Genomic DNA, 14,131 nt, shown 5'->3' with positions numbered 1-14,131 from the left:
GGATGAGTCAGGCCATCACAATAAACACCCCTAATGTGTGCTACATCCTCAGGATCCAGGGCCTACACGGAAACAGGATGCTGAGGATCTGGGCCCTGGAGACAGGCTTCCTGGCTCTGAATCTCAGCTTTACCACTCACTGGCTGTGTGACCTTCAGCAAGTTACTTAACCTCTCTGTGCCTCAGTTTCCTCATCTGTGGAACGAGGATAATAACAGGATTATCTTGTAAAAATTGAATTATGTAATACCTATAAAGTGCTTAAAACAGTGTTTGGCACATAGTAAATGTTCAATAGTAGTTATTCTTATTAAGGTATGTTTGCCCCTGTAGTAAAAGCCTCCTGACACTGTATTGATTTTGTCTTTTATTAGTTTATATTTCATTCTCCCTGCCCTCACCTTCTCTGTCAGTTAGCCAGCTGTCCCTCAGCACAATAATCAGCGTGCCTTTCTAGGGTGACCCCTTCCCCCGCCAATGTGCAGCTTCTAATTGACAAGGCACATGGAAACCAAATAACCAAGATTAGAATTATGTATAAAATGGAGAAAAATGGGCACCACAAAGTGTTCTGAAGGTCTCTCTGTGGGGCAAATCTGCACATTTCCATATACAAATCATCTATCTGACAATTCAGAACCCTTTGGGCTTACTTTCTAACTATCAACTGTAGGTCAGTGCGCTGGGTGACACTCAGGGAAACCAACCATCCCAGTTTACCTGGGACTGCGTTTTAGCACTGAAAGTCCTGCATACCTGGAAACCGCAGTCCCAGCACTGGTTAAATTACTTAATCCTTTTGAGCCTGTTTCATCAGCTGTAAAATGAAGGATAATATTTACTTTGAAAGTCTATTGAGGATGAAGTGAGAGAATGTTCATATAATTCCTGACACATAGTAAGCTCTCAATAAATGATAGCTCTAGCTACTGGACTCAGTTACCTATTGTTATTACCAGCTCTGATCAGTGGCAAAACAAATTATCCTTAGAAACTTAACCTGTACCTTGGTTATTTTCTTACTGGAAAAATAATTTACCTTTTATACAATGGATTCCAGGAAGCTGAAATGTTTGCTTTCATGAATTTCCTTCCACCCTTTTCCTACACAATTCGTTTCAGGGACTAAGACTTATTAAATAAATGTAATATTTCAACAATGTTGACTTCTCCACTGGGCAAAGGCCTGAGAGGTTTCCACCAGCTTTGGATACATGCGTCTTTTCTACTACAGAAGCCCTGGGGTATTTATGTTAGTGGTTGCTTCTAAACTTCTGGACAGAAGTCAGCATTCCAACTCACAAAGAAGGACATCAGACATCATACCTGAAATTCTTTTTTTAATTTGCATCTCACTTTTTTCCTTCATAATGGCACCAAATCATTGTCTCCTAATGGATTAACAATGCATTCACTAAATATGTCCATTCTATGCCTGAAAAATAAGGGATCTTATCATCAAACAGATGAAATGCCATTCTGACCTCAAAAGCTGAAGGAAATTGCTCACATCAGGGCAGTCCACCAACACAAGGGCGAAGTTGCTATAAGAAAAGTTGCACAATTTGGGGTAGATAACTGAAAGGGTCACAAGTTACTCAAAGCCAAAACATGGCCTGGGCACTCTAAGAGGCAGCAGAGAGCATGAACCACCAGGCATGTAAGAGACTTCTCTGTCCAGGCTCCCAAGCTCCCACCTCCCATGCTCATATTTCTTCTGCCAGAGTCCCCACCCAGTGCCCAAGGCCTGTGAGCAAAACACTGGCGAACCACAGAACCTCCGAGGAGCCTTGAGAGACATCTGGTCCAACTACTGAGGCAAGAGTGATTGGATCCAGGAGAGAACTTCTCCAAGTATGGCCTGATGCCCACTGGCAGCAGAGTCACCTGGAGCACCTGAAGAAAATCCACCCAGGCCCCTGAATGAGGATCTCGGAGAGGATGGCTAGGGAATTTGCATTTATAACAAGATTCCCAGAAAACTCCTGATTGTGCATAAAAAGGTTTGAGAGCAGCTGCTCTATGGAGACAACAGACAGAAAAATGCACAGCCATCGCTGGGCAAATAACCCAGAGGAAAGACCACGTTTAACCTCCACCAACCTCAGACTCCAAATCTGTAAAATAGGGATAATAATACCTACCTAGCAGGATGGTTGTGAGAATTAAATGAGACAACAGGTAAGAGCTTCCAGCACAGAGCCTCACACGCAGCAGGTGTTCAGCAAGTATTAACCCATTCCCCGCTTTCTTCTTGTGTAGCAGTCTAATGAAGATTTATAACAAAAGTCCCTATTTTGAACAAACTTCACCAAGGAAAGCAGACGGCTAGCTTAAGTTCTGCATGTTAATGAGTCACCAACTAAAAGGCCGAGGCCAGCTTCTTTAACCAATGGTTGGGTTGTAAAAAGTACCTGTGATGGTGGTTCTCAAGCTTGAGTGGGCATCAGAATCATCTGGATGGCTTGAAAATACAGACTGCTGGGCCATCTCCAGAGTTCCAGAATCAGTAGTTCTGGGCCGGGGCTGAGAATCTGCATTTCTAACAAGTTCCCGGATGGTGCTGGTGTTGCTGGTCTCAGAACCACACTTTGATCATCGCTCCACTAAAATCAGATTGTTCTGATAGTTTGTAATAAAAAAGGAAAACGATGCTAGATGCATTTCCTGTTTGACACCAGACTGGTTAGTTACATGTCAATAAAGAAAAAAGTAATAAACCCACAACTTCCAAGGCTGTGCCACCTATGTCCCTGAGACTCTTTCTCACCACATTTTTCGAAAGGCGCAGAGAGAAGGCTGGGAGATTTGAGTGCCATCTCCCAGCTCCCCAGGTGGGTGCCCCTGAGTGAGACAGGGGATCTCTTTGAACCTCTCAGTGTATTCACCTGGGAACAGAAGTGGGCTCAGTCACTGGTTCCCAAACCTGGCTGTGCACCATCCATCACTACAGCAGCATTTTAGATAAAACATGGATTCCCCAGCCTTAATGCCAAGAATAGCAAATTAAAATCTCCAAAGGAGAGACTGAAAAACGTGTGGTTTTGCGTGTGTATGTTTTTTTAGGTTTTTGTTTGTTTGTTTGTTTGTTTGTTTTAATATTTATTTGGCTGCACCGGGTCTTAGTTGTGGCACACGGGATCTTTGTTGCCGCGTGCGGGATCTTTAGTTGCGGCATGTGGGATCTAGTTCCCTGACCAGGGATCAAACCCAGGTCCCCTGCATTGGGAGCACAGTCTTAGCCACTGGACTGCCAGGAAAGTCCCCGCGTGAGTATGTTTTAAATAAAAGTTCCCTGTGTGATTTTCATGGGCAGCCAGTTTTGAGGAACCATTCCCATGGTGATCTTTCAGGCCCCATCCAGCACTAAAGCTCTTGGACCTGTTTGATTTCTAAGTCCCTGTGTCTGAGTCTGTGCTTACCAAGTACCCTTGTCCTTTTATATTTGCTTCCCACAGAGTTTTTACCAGAGGAAGTGAGTACACTCGTCTTCAAAGAAAGGAATCTAGTCTGCTTAACAGTTGTGCTTTTCTCATGTATCAAACTGGCATTCCAGTTTTAGTTCAAAAAATAAAGTCCAGGACTTCCCTGGTGGCGCAGTGGTTAAGAGTCCTCCTGCCAATGCGGGGACACGGGTTCGAGCCCTGGTCCGGGAAGATCCCACATGCTGCGGAGCAACTAAGCCCATGCACCACAACTACTGAGCCTGCGCTCTAGAGCCTGTGAGCCACAACTACCGAGCCCACGTGCCAGAACTACTGAAGCCTGCGCACCTAGAGCCCGTACTCTGCAGCAAGAGAAGCCACCACAATGAGAAGCCCACACACTGCAAGGAACTATCATTCATTTATTACCTTAGCATCTACCATGTGCCAGGCATTATTCTAGGTGCTAAGCATAGAGAGTTCACAAAACAGAAAAAGTCCCTGCTCTCATAGAGAGAACAATTCAGCAGGAAGACACAGACAGTAATAAGTGAACACAGAGGTAAAATAATTCCAAATAGTACTAAGTCCTGTGAAGACAATAGTGTAATAATAGGGTAGAGACTACTTTCAACAGAGTGATCAGGGATTACTCTGCTGCCAGGGACCAGCCAGGCGAGGATCTAGAGAAAAGAATTATAGGCAAGTGTAAAGGCTCTGAGGAAGGAAAGAACTTGGCATTTTTAAGGGACAGAAAGGAAGTAGAGGAGGCTGAAAGACGGGGGCACAGGGATGAACTGAGGTCAAGGAGGTCAACAGGGCTCAGAACACGGAGACTCTTCCAGACCACGGTTAGAACATTTGGATCTTACACCAACTGCAGTGGGAAGTGACTGAGGAATTTTAAACAGAAGAAGGATACGATCTGATTTACATTTTTTAAAGATCACTGGCTTTGTGTGAGGAATGGGTTATGGGTGGCAAAGAACGGCACCAGAAAAGCAGCAGGGACTTCCCTGGTGGTCCAGTGGTTAAGACTCCACGCTTCCACAGCAGGGGGTGCAGGTTTGACCCTGAGCCAGGGAACTAAGATCCCACATGCTGCATGGTGTGGTCAAAAAAAAAAAAAAAAGAAGAAGAAAAGCAACAGTACAGGCAAAAAAATGATGGTGGCCTTTAACTGGCAGCTGGCACACAGCCATAGCAGACAAACAGATATTTCTGGACTGCTTTAACATAGGGGAAAATCATTAATATACTTGCTTCAATTCCTGTGATATTTTAGAAGAGTTCAAGGAAGAGACACTGCTGGTTACAATTAAGAAACATTAGCACAGGGGCATAGAAAGAACCAGCAGACCTGTCTTCTAGAACCGTCTCTGCCATCAATTTGTCATGTGACCTTGGGGACCGCTCTGAACCTCTGAGGTGGAGGGGAGGCTGGGCTCCCTTGTTTCTAAGGTGCCTACCAGCCCTTAAGTTACACGATGCCGTAAGTGTAACAAGTGAGGTTTCCTTATCTGGGTGGCAAACTGGGCTGCTGACTCAGGGTTGGGGTTTTTGCTGTTGACTTTTAATCTCCCAGAGAGGCTCTAGCTAAGCAGGAAATGGGGTGTTAATGAAGAAACTGGCCAGTCCTACTATTTCCTTGGGAAACTCTGAGGCCTGTGGCACCTCTGGCACAAGGGTACGGTGGCCAGCTGGCAACCTGTGGAGCACACACTCCCGGGCAGCTGAGAGCTCGTCAGGCCGAGGGGCTGAGGGCCCCATCTCTGAGGAATTCAGGGGCCAAGCCTTCAGTCACAGCACTCCCTGCGGCCCTTCTGGCAGCCTTCCACCTGCGCTGAATCACACGGCAGCCAGGCCCTGCCGCCCAGCTCTCACTTCCTGCTGGCAGGCTCTCCCCACAGCATCCACTCCCTCAGATGGTCCACCCTGGCACCTTGGTGAGGACCTCACTCCATGGTCCCTGAGGGCAGGGTTCTCAGTCCCAACTGCCCATCAGCATCCCTGGTGGGGATTAAAAACGATATACACATATAGATGCCTGGGTCCTACTTCACATTTAATGACTTAGAATTGGGGTTAGGGAGAGGTTAGAAAGGCAAGAGTGGTGGAGTTAGGCTTAGTTAACTTTACATGATGGAGAGAATGTGGAACTCAGGAAACTGCACACCAGAGAGGTTCAACGATGTGTCTAACGCAGGGTTTCTCAGCCTTGGCCCTACTGACATGGTGGGCAGGACTGACCCTTTGCCATGAGGGGCTGTCCTGTACATTGTGGGATGTTTAGAGGCACCCCTGGTCTCTACCCACTAAATGCCAGCAATAGCTCCCCCGGTGTGACAACCAGACATGTCTCTAGACATTGCCCGGTGCCCTCTGCGGGAGGAGGGAGTCGGAACCAGCCCAATTGAGAACGCTGGTGTAATATGACTTAGTTAATTATTGGCAGTGTTAGAAACTAAAAACCAATCCACTAATTCCTGCCTGTGTTGGTTCCTCCACATTCCAGCAGGAGCTGTGGAACACAGGGATGAGTCACTCCCTGAAGAAATACCACAACCCACTTCACGGCCCTCTGTGCCTAAGCAGAGTGGGGGCAATGGAGAATTGACCTTGTCCCTGACGAAGGAAGCCCAGCCTGGAACAGCCGGCAGCTTGTTTGGCCACATTTGGTCTCCAGTATCTGACTAGAAGGACGATACCTTATCTTTTCAAGGGCTGCTGGACTTTTTTACTCATGCCTGGGGTTGCTCCCTTGCAGTGGTGAGATTCATTATGAAAATGATTCACACATTGCAGGGAACAAAGAAATCCCGACCACAACCATGGATTATATTTTAAAATTCTCAGGTGTATGTCTCATTCCTTCCCGTATTAGGGCTAGTACAGCAAGAATTTAAACAATACCTTACCATAAGTTTTATTAGCTGATTGAGACCCTCTCTTTGTTGCAAATGATACAAACATACAGGAGAGAAGTAACCAGCCATACTCAAATAAGACTTGACCAGCTGCCCATGTAGTGGGATCAGAGCAAGACAGATGAGCAGCAGTTAATAAGAACGAACAGATTTTTCAGTCTCTTGGCAACCGATTTTATTGTTATGCTTTGACCTGGCAGCTGGTAAGGCTTTATATGAATTAATCAACAAAGCTATGAAAAAACAGGATTAGTGGCTCTGAAATATGGTATTCTCGTGGCAGTCAGAGGAAGCATATTCGTTTTCAAGACTGCTTTCTCAAATAAGTACAAATAACTTTAGAACAGTAAGAAAATAACCCAGTGTTTTAAAAGGACACATCTCTAAAGAGGAAGTCACATATACCTATCTACTGCGTTGGTCCTTACCATGTAGCTTCCATATTTATTCTACCAAAATACAAAAGGATACGGAGTATCAAAGGAACAGGCCACACAAAGCAAGTGACTTACAGTGAAACAGTACTTGGTGGCTGTGGAATTATTCTCAGCAAGTCCTGCTAAATCAAAGCATCTTACAATGAACACTCAAAGGTGACAAAAATATTAACCAGACCTTAAAAGGAATAAAAACACATGGAAAGACAGGCTTTCTGGCTTTCTGACATCACCACAGAAATACAACCAATGGTGGCTTTAAACAGTCCTGTGGTTCTCAGAGAAAAGACAAGGGTATCCATGAGGATGGCTTTGCCTGCCACATAACGGATCTAGAGACTGGAAGGATGGCAGAATAATGGAGCGATCATGGGAGGGTGGCAAAAGAAGTGATTAAAGGTCAGCTCGAACACATAAGCAACTTACACATGATCTCTTTAGGGAAGACATTATGTAGCAGACCAACCACTGGACCCAGAGTTCCGGTTCTGGCTCTGCTACTAACTGTGTGATCTTAGAAAATGACTTAACATCTCTGGATAAAAATTTCCTTAACTACCAAACACTAGAGTAAGACAATCTTCTACTTCCTTCTGGTTCTAATATTCCTTGAGTTTACAAGCCCTCTCCTTCCTTAAGATGGACACATGTGCAATCACCAAAGTGAGCCACAGCTCAGTCGTTCTTTGGACATTATCATGATCAATGCATTCCCTGTGCATAAACCTAGGTTTACCAAACCAGGGTTACCAGATTAGATCCAAGACAGCAGTTGATTTTGCCTTTCATAAAAACAACTAATTTTTTAGCATAAGTACGTCCCAAATATTGCATGGGACATACTTATAGTAAAATATTAGTTGTTGGTCATCCAAAATGCAAATTTCTTTTTTATTTTTTTCCAATTTGCTAAATCTGGCACCCTACCTCTGACCCCACGTTAAAAGTTCAATTTCAAGACTCAGAAGTCTGATTTCATATTTGTGGGTGGTTCCGAGCGTGGCTGAGGCACTAAATGGGAGGCCTTCTCATGGGTAACATACACAGAGGCAAAAAACAAAACAAAAACAGGCAAGGAAGAACAACTTTCAGCATTTCTTTTGAGTAAGTGAGGCATCAAGTTTTATTTAACAGTAAGTGAAATATGAGTATGAGTGTTAGTAGACCTCAATCATACAAGAAAAAGAATGTGGTGTACTGCACGACCAGACAGGAGGCCTAAACAAGCTGCATGCTCACAGCTCCACACCTCTCACCCTCTGGACATAAAGTTAATTACAAACCCTTTATCTCTTCCTCCAACTCAGTGCTCATGTCTGCTCCCAAGATAATCAGCTTAAGGGAAACCAGACCATAAACTGGAACTTCCTGACCAAGAGGCAGAGGAATAAATAGGATCCAAGCAAAACCTGCACACAGCATAAAAAGCGAAGGCAGTGAAAGGGAAAAATTCCTCTCTTCAGAAGGCAATCTTGTTCGAACAATGGCAAGACAATCTTGCTGCCTAGGGGCTCACATTTTTTTTTTTTTTTATTGTGAGCCAGCTTTATTGAGGCATAATTGACATATAAAATTGTAAGATTATTTAAAGTGTATATCATGGTGATTTGATATACATACACATTGTGAGAGGGATTCTCCCACCCATCCAGTTAATTACGGGCTCACACTTTAAATATGTGAGCCCTGTTTTGTTTTTCAGGTGGTATCAAGCCTATCCTAATTTATCAGAGAGGAAAAAAAAATATATATATATATATACACATATATATATATTCCATGTACGTAAAAATAATCCTTTTTCATAGTTTGTAGTGAAGATATACACAGGGCACATTCCAAGGTAAGTTTAAATAACAATAGGCTAGTTCAGTTTTTTAAATAATTTTTAATTTTTTTAAAAATTAATTTTTAATTTAATTTTTAAATAAAGATTGATTACTATGCTGTCTGGGCCAGTTAATTCAATTCTCACTGAGAGAGGTCCACAGGAAACCCCTCTCAACTGTGGCCAATATTGATCTCACAGGAGCAGCAGGATGAGGTACACTAAGACAAGATACTTAAATCTATACATTAAGAAAAATTAAATATATGGAGTAGAGGTTTCTAATGAGGAAAACAAATCCAAGTTTATTCATTAAATTGTGGGTACATTCAGCAAGAGTTTACTGAACACTTCTTTTTTTGTCTATGATAGCTTGCAGTATAGGACTCACAAAGGAGCTAAAGCCAGTGCTCTGCCTCCAGGATATTACAATCTACTCATGGACATGAGGCCACGTACACATACTCAGTTGACAGTCTAAAGGCCAAAATGAGTCTCAGAATTGGCCATTTCAGTTAGAAGTCAGCAAAAGATTAAATTCACTGTACTGCAAAATATTCATTAGGAAATGAAATTCCATTTTCTCAAATTTCCAAGGGATTTCACTCTCTCCCTAGATCAGCACAAGAGGCCGAATCACTGGAGACAGATGCTGAATGCCCCCACCCAGTCTGCCCAGGCTACAGAGAAGAGGGCTCCCCACTGCCACGGTGGGAAGGACCCAAAGTCCTCACCTTTCTGCTTGTTTGACCTTTCCCTTTCCGAGGAGGGTAAGGCCATTATCTTGAGGAAAATAGGAGGAGAGGAGAGGAGAGATTTAGGAGTTGCGGTGTAGCTATGGACACTGCTTCTCGGATAAAGTGGGAAGAAGAGTGAGAAAGAAATAGCAGAGTGATCCCCATTTCTCAGCCTCTCATTCCCTTTTCATTCACTCAACATGATTTTTTAGGGCTTAGTATGTGCCAGAAACCATTCTAGGTGCTATGCCCACCACAGTGAACAAGACAAATTCCTGACCTTCATGGAGCTTGTATTCCACCAATGGGAGATAGATGTTGTGTACAAAATCTCTGTGTGTGTGTGTGTGTGTGTGTGTGTGTGTGTGTGTGTGTGTGTGATGACAGTAAGTGCTATAAATACTCGAAAGAAAAATAAGGCAAGGGAAAGGGGAAGAAAATGATGGGGCAGGGCGGGGGGGGGGGACGGATGCTATTTTAGACGGGATGGTACAAGAAGGCATCTCTAAAGAAATGACTTTTGATTTGAAAGAAATGAGTGAGTAAGCTGTGCAGACTTTTGAAGGAAGAACATTCCAGGCAGAGGAAACAGCAAATACAAAGGTCCTGAGGCGTGGCTGAAGAAGAGTGTGAAAAGAGGGGCGTAATAGAAGATGAAGCCCCCCACACCATGTAAGGGGACTGCAGGCCACAGCAAGGACTTTGGTTTCCTTCTGAGATAAAAAGCCACTGGAGAGCTTTGAGCACCGGAGTGAGAGACATAATTGACTCTGGCTGCTGCATTGAGAACAGACTGTAGAGTGGTGAGGGTGCAAGCAGAGTGGCCCTGTAGGAGGCTTTTGAGTAATCCAGGCGACAGAAGTGAAAGGAACTTGGTGGAAGCAATGGAAACTGTGGAAATTTCCTATCCTAGGTATAGACTCAAAATAGAACCAATGAGATTTGCTGAGGGACTAGATGTGGAGTGTGAGAGAAAGAAAAGAATCAGGGGTGACCCTGGGGTTTTTAGCCTGAGCACCTGGAAGAGTGAAGTTGCCATTAACTGAGACAGGTGAGACTAAGCGAAAGCGGGTTTGGAAGAGGAAAATCAAGAATCTGGTACCTAGAGACTGTTGCCCACTTCAAGACCCTTATATCTCTTTTAAAACCAAGGCAACAGAAATTGAGAAGCTGATCTTAAATTTCATATGGAAATTCAAGGAACCCAGAATAGCCAGAACAGTCTCAGAAAAGAAAAGTGGGAGGACTCACACTTCCCGATCTCAAAACTTACCATGTACATAGCTAATAAAGAGGAGAGTATGATACTAGCGTAAGGATAGACATACAGATCAGTGGAGTAGAACTGAGTCTAGAAATAAACCCTCACATTTACAGTCAGTTTATTTTCAACACAGGCGCCAACAGCATTCAAAGGGGAAAAAAATACTCTTTTCAACAAATGGTGCTGGGAAAAGTGGATGTCCATATGCAAAAAAATTAAGTTAGACCCCTACCACACACCATATACAAAAATTAACTTAAAGTGAGTCAAAGATGGAAATGTAAGAGCTAAAACTATACAACTCTTAGAAGAAAACATAGGCATAAATCTTCATGGCTTTTAGATTTGATACCAAAAGCAGAGCAACAAAAGAAAAAATAAATTAATTGTACTTCATCAAAGTTAAAAATCAAGGCAGGCCATGGAAATTAAGGAAGGGAGGGAGTAAGGAAGAAAGAATAAAGGAAAGGAAGAAAGTAGGAATGAAAACTAACATAAAATACAGAAAAGAACGATGGTCAGTCAAGTTTTTTCAGCACTACATTAACCTTTCTTCATTTGTAACCGTCTGCAGAAATTCTGTTTTCCAGACTGTTTTCCCCCTACAGCAAGTTTCTAAGAAGGTTAAAATAAATAAATAAATAAATGGAACAAGAACAGTGAAGCACCAACAAATTATATCACCAATAATTATAGAAAATTTATGCAGCATAACACTACTCCCCCTTCCAACATCTGAATGATGAGCTGACCCAAAAGTGATAATCTATCCAGCAGGAAAAAACAGCTGGTAGCCCACAGAGGTAAGAAAGAGGACCCCCTGGCAGGAGATTAGGAAGCCATGTGGCCCGCAGGAGCCGAAATGCTGGGAAGGTGAAGTCAAGGGCTCACAAGATTTCCTTCACTTCAGGCCTGACTTTGCTTAATCGGTGATCTATTGGGACAGAGGTAAAAGCTTTGGCAATAGTTACCGAAACGAGTCATCACATCAGCCCTACCACCAGTCAAGACCCGAGAGCCTGGCTGCCTGGCAGGGTTTTCTGTCTGACTGGCAGGGAAAGAGAGAACTCTCTCCCACCCGGGCAGTTTGTCCGTCCAGACCCTCACCAGCAAAGGTGTCAAGACCTTAAATCATTCAACCGACAACAAAGGGAGGGAGGAAAGAACGGCAGGGGACTGGGGGGCGAAGGGGGGGGCGTGCAGGAGGTCTGGGACCTTCCTTCTCTCCTGCCAGAGAAGTTTCCTTCCTCCCACCCCGAGATGGGGAGCCTCGCACCTGGATGCCGCCCGGAGGTGACCTCAGCCCCGTCCCAACCTGGGACTCCACCTAATCAGCACCTCGCCCAAGCTGACCCCCACCCCCGTCACTGTCATCGCGGGGTCTGTGCTGAGGGCCTGGGAGAAGCAAAGCAGCTTTTCTGGTGGGCTCAGCTGCCCACAGGCGGGGAGAGAAGGAGCTGCAGCTCCACCCCCCGCCCCAGGGCCAGACCCTGCGCCCGCCCGCTCCATCGCTCAGCCCCGCGGGGTGACTGGAGCCTCCCGGAGCCCCGGGCCTGAGCGCGCCTCCCCCGCCCGCGCCCGCCGCCTCACCTGCTCCGCCCGCGGTCCCCACGCCGCTCCTTCTGTGCGCGCCGCGTCCACCCGCTGACGGCCTTTTTTGGGTCCTCGGCGGGTATTTTCCGTCGGGCCCCACATCACTTCCCGTAAAGGAGAGCGAGGTGAGGGCGGGACCTCCTCTCCACCCTCCACCTCCCGCTTCCTCCTGTCACCTCGGCGAGCACCCCCGCCCAACTCGGCGAGAGCGCTTTGCAGGCGCCCTCCCCGCGCGCCGCCCCCAGCCCCGCCGCACCTGCCAAGCAAAGGCCCCATTCGCCTCTTTTTAGTCCAAGTTGGGTCTCCACTGCCGCTTCCTGGAAGGCGCGAAACCTTAGGGGGTTGTTTTCGTTCTGAGACACAGTGGTGACACTTACAAACTGCCACGGGATCGGGAACTGCAAGGTATAGTTTGGTGCCTCTCGCCAAATCTGCTCCCCTAAAAGCCATTTTCTAAAGGTGTTTTCCAGGGCAGCAGGTCGGTGTGTCCACCTTGCAGCCAGAGGTGCTGAGCGGCTGCAAAGTCAGCCCTGCACGCGGTTCCTGAGGCCCGGGGGCGCTCCAGCTCACAGTGCCCCCTTGGTCCGGCTCCCCAGGGACCGGATCCGCGCTGGGCATCCGGCTCTGCCACTGTCCATCCCGCCCCGCCAGCTCCTCACTCGGGGGGCCTGGACATGGCCTTCCTGGAGTGAGAGAAAGCTCTGGGATTCTTGAAAATGACCGTGGGAAGGGGGGGCGGGGGGAGAGTAGTAGAATTCTGGCAGGAAAAAATATATTTCTGGAAGGAAATGACAAACGGGGTCTCTACTCTTACAGTCTAGTTCAGATTATAAAATCGCTCTCAGTTAAATTTCCGAGGATTAGAGCAATTCGTTAAAAAAAAAAAAAAAAAAGCAAAGTACAGCACTTGTAGCCCCTGTAAGGAGAAATCTGCGAGCCTTTGCTGCCCCCCAGCGGCTTCCTTCTCTCAGTGCCGACGGTTTTGTGGGGGCCGCTTGGACCTGTGGCTGTTGGGGCCACCAGGTTCCCACTGAGAGGCAGCCAAATTCTCCTCCAGTGGCCTGGGGTCTGAACAGTGGCTTTTGGGCCTGCCCCGTGGGCTTTCAGGCAAAGCACTTCTGAACCACATAATTCTACTTCTAAGCAAAAGAAAATGACTGGAAGCCCTAGTCTACTGTCTCTTACTATCTGTTCTATCTCACTGATTCTTCTTCACCACAAATTCCAGCTGTCTCAGGGCGACCTGCCCAACTCCAACATTCTTTCAGTCTATAACTACTCACAGTTTGCACTACAGTACAATTAGCTTCTCAGATTCACATATAGGATGAACCGTATGAAATTGCCAAATATTGAATATACATTCAATTTAATAGTTCCAAATATAACACAGTCATCTCAAAGTTAGGGATAACAGATTTCACCATAGGGTGATGCTTTCAAGGGATGTTTCCCAGGGAAGAGAAAGGCCATCAAACTGTTGCTGATGGAAGTTAGGACAGGAAAAGTAGCCCGATGTTCATGTGTAAAGGAAGTCTTGGGAGTCATTGATCAGCTAAGATCTGGGGGGCCAACAATGCAGCAACCGCTAATGGCTCATAAAAGGAGAGCTCCCCCTTCAGCCCTCCCCACTCCTGCAGCCAGGCAGGGCCGTCATCAGGAGTTTACCAGGCAGGAGATCAGAAAATAGCGATGCTGTGGCCCATTCGTCATCACCCATTCATTCATTTCATTCAGTGAGTCAAGCACTGTGTTAGGTACAGGAGAGGCAATAGTGAACGAGGTAAATTGGTCCCTGCTCTCAGGGATCCTGCCCTCAGAGAAACCAAGTTAACTCCAGTGCAGTGAGATACGATTCTTGATAAGGGAAGTTAAAGAGTGTAACTGGAACACAGATAAGTGACACCAAGTCAAGACTTC

The 14,131-nt window shown here is 45.8% G+C and overlaps 1 protein-coding gene across 4 annotated transcripts in view; it reads right to left on the bottom strand.

Moving 5' to 3' along the window:
• The window catches only part of RAB27A (RAB27A, member RAS oncogene family), a 71,153-nt gene extending 58,545 nt beyond the window's left edge, over nucleotides 1-12,608 (bottom strand). For 2 of the 4 annotated variants that reach the window (XM_007194910.3, XM_057544540.1), the window contains exon 1: nucleotides 12,209-12,330. The gene's annotated coding sequence lies outside the window, so the exon portion shown is untranslated. Of the gene's footprint in view, nucleotides 1-12,208; nucleotides 12,362-12,588 lie in introns of those variants that run through there. The other 2 variants (XM_007194914.3, XM_007194909.3) reach the window with 2 other exon arrangements.
• Between the last annotated feature and the right edge of the window lie 1,523 nt (nucleotides 12,609-14,131).

Source organism: Balaenoptera acutorostrata, chromosome 3, assembly GCF_949987535.1.
Source record: "Balaenoptera acutorostrata chromosome 3, mBalAcu1.1, whole genome shotgun sequence".
Classification (NCBI taxonomy): domain Eukaryota; kingdom Metazoa; phylum Chordata; class Mammalia; order Artiodactyla; family Balaenopteridae; genus Balaenoptera; species Balaenoptera acutorostrata.
The sequence above is the reverse complement of the archived record's forward strand: the minus strand, read 5'-3'. Positions and strand labels throughout refer to the sequence as shown.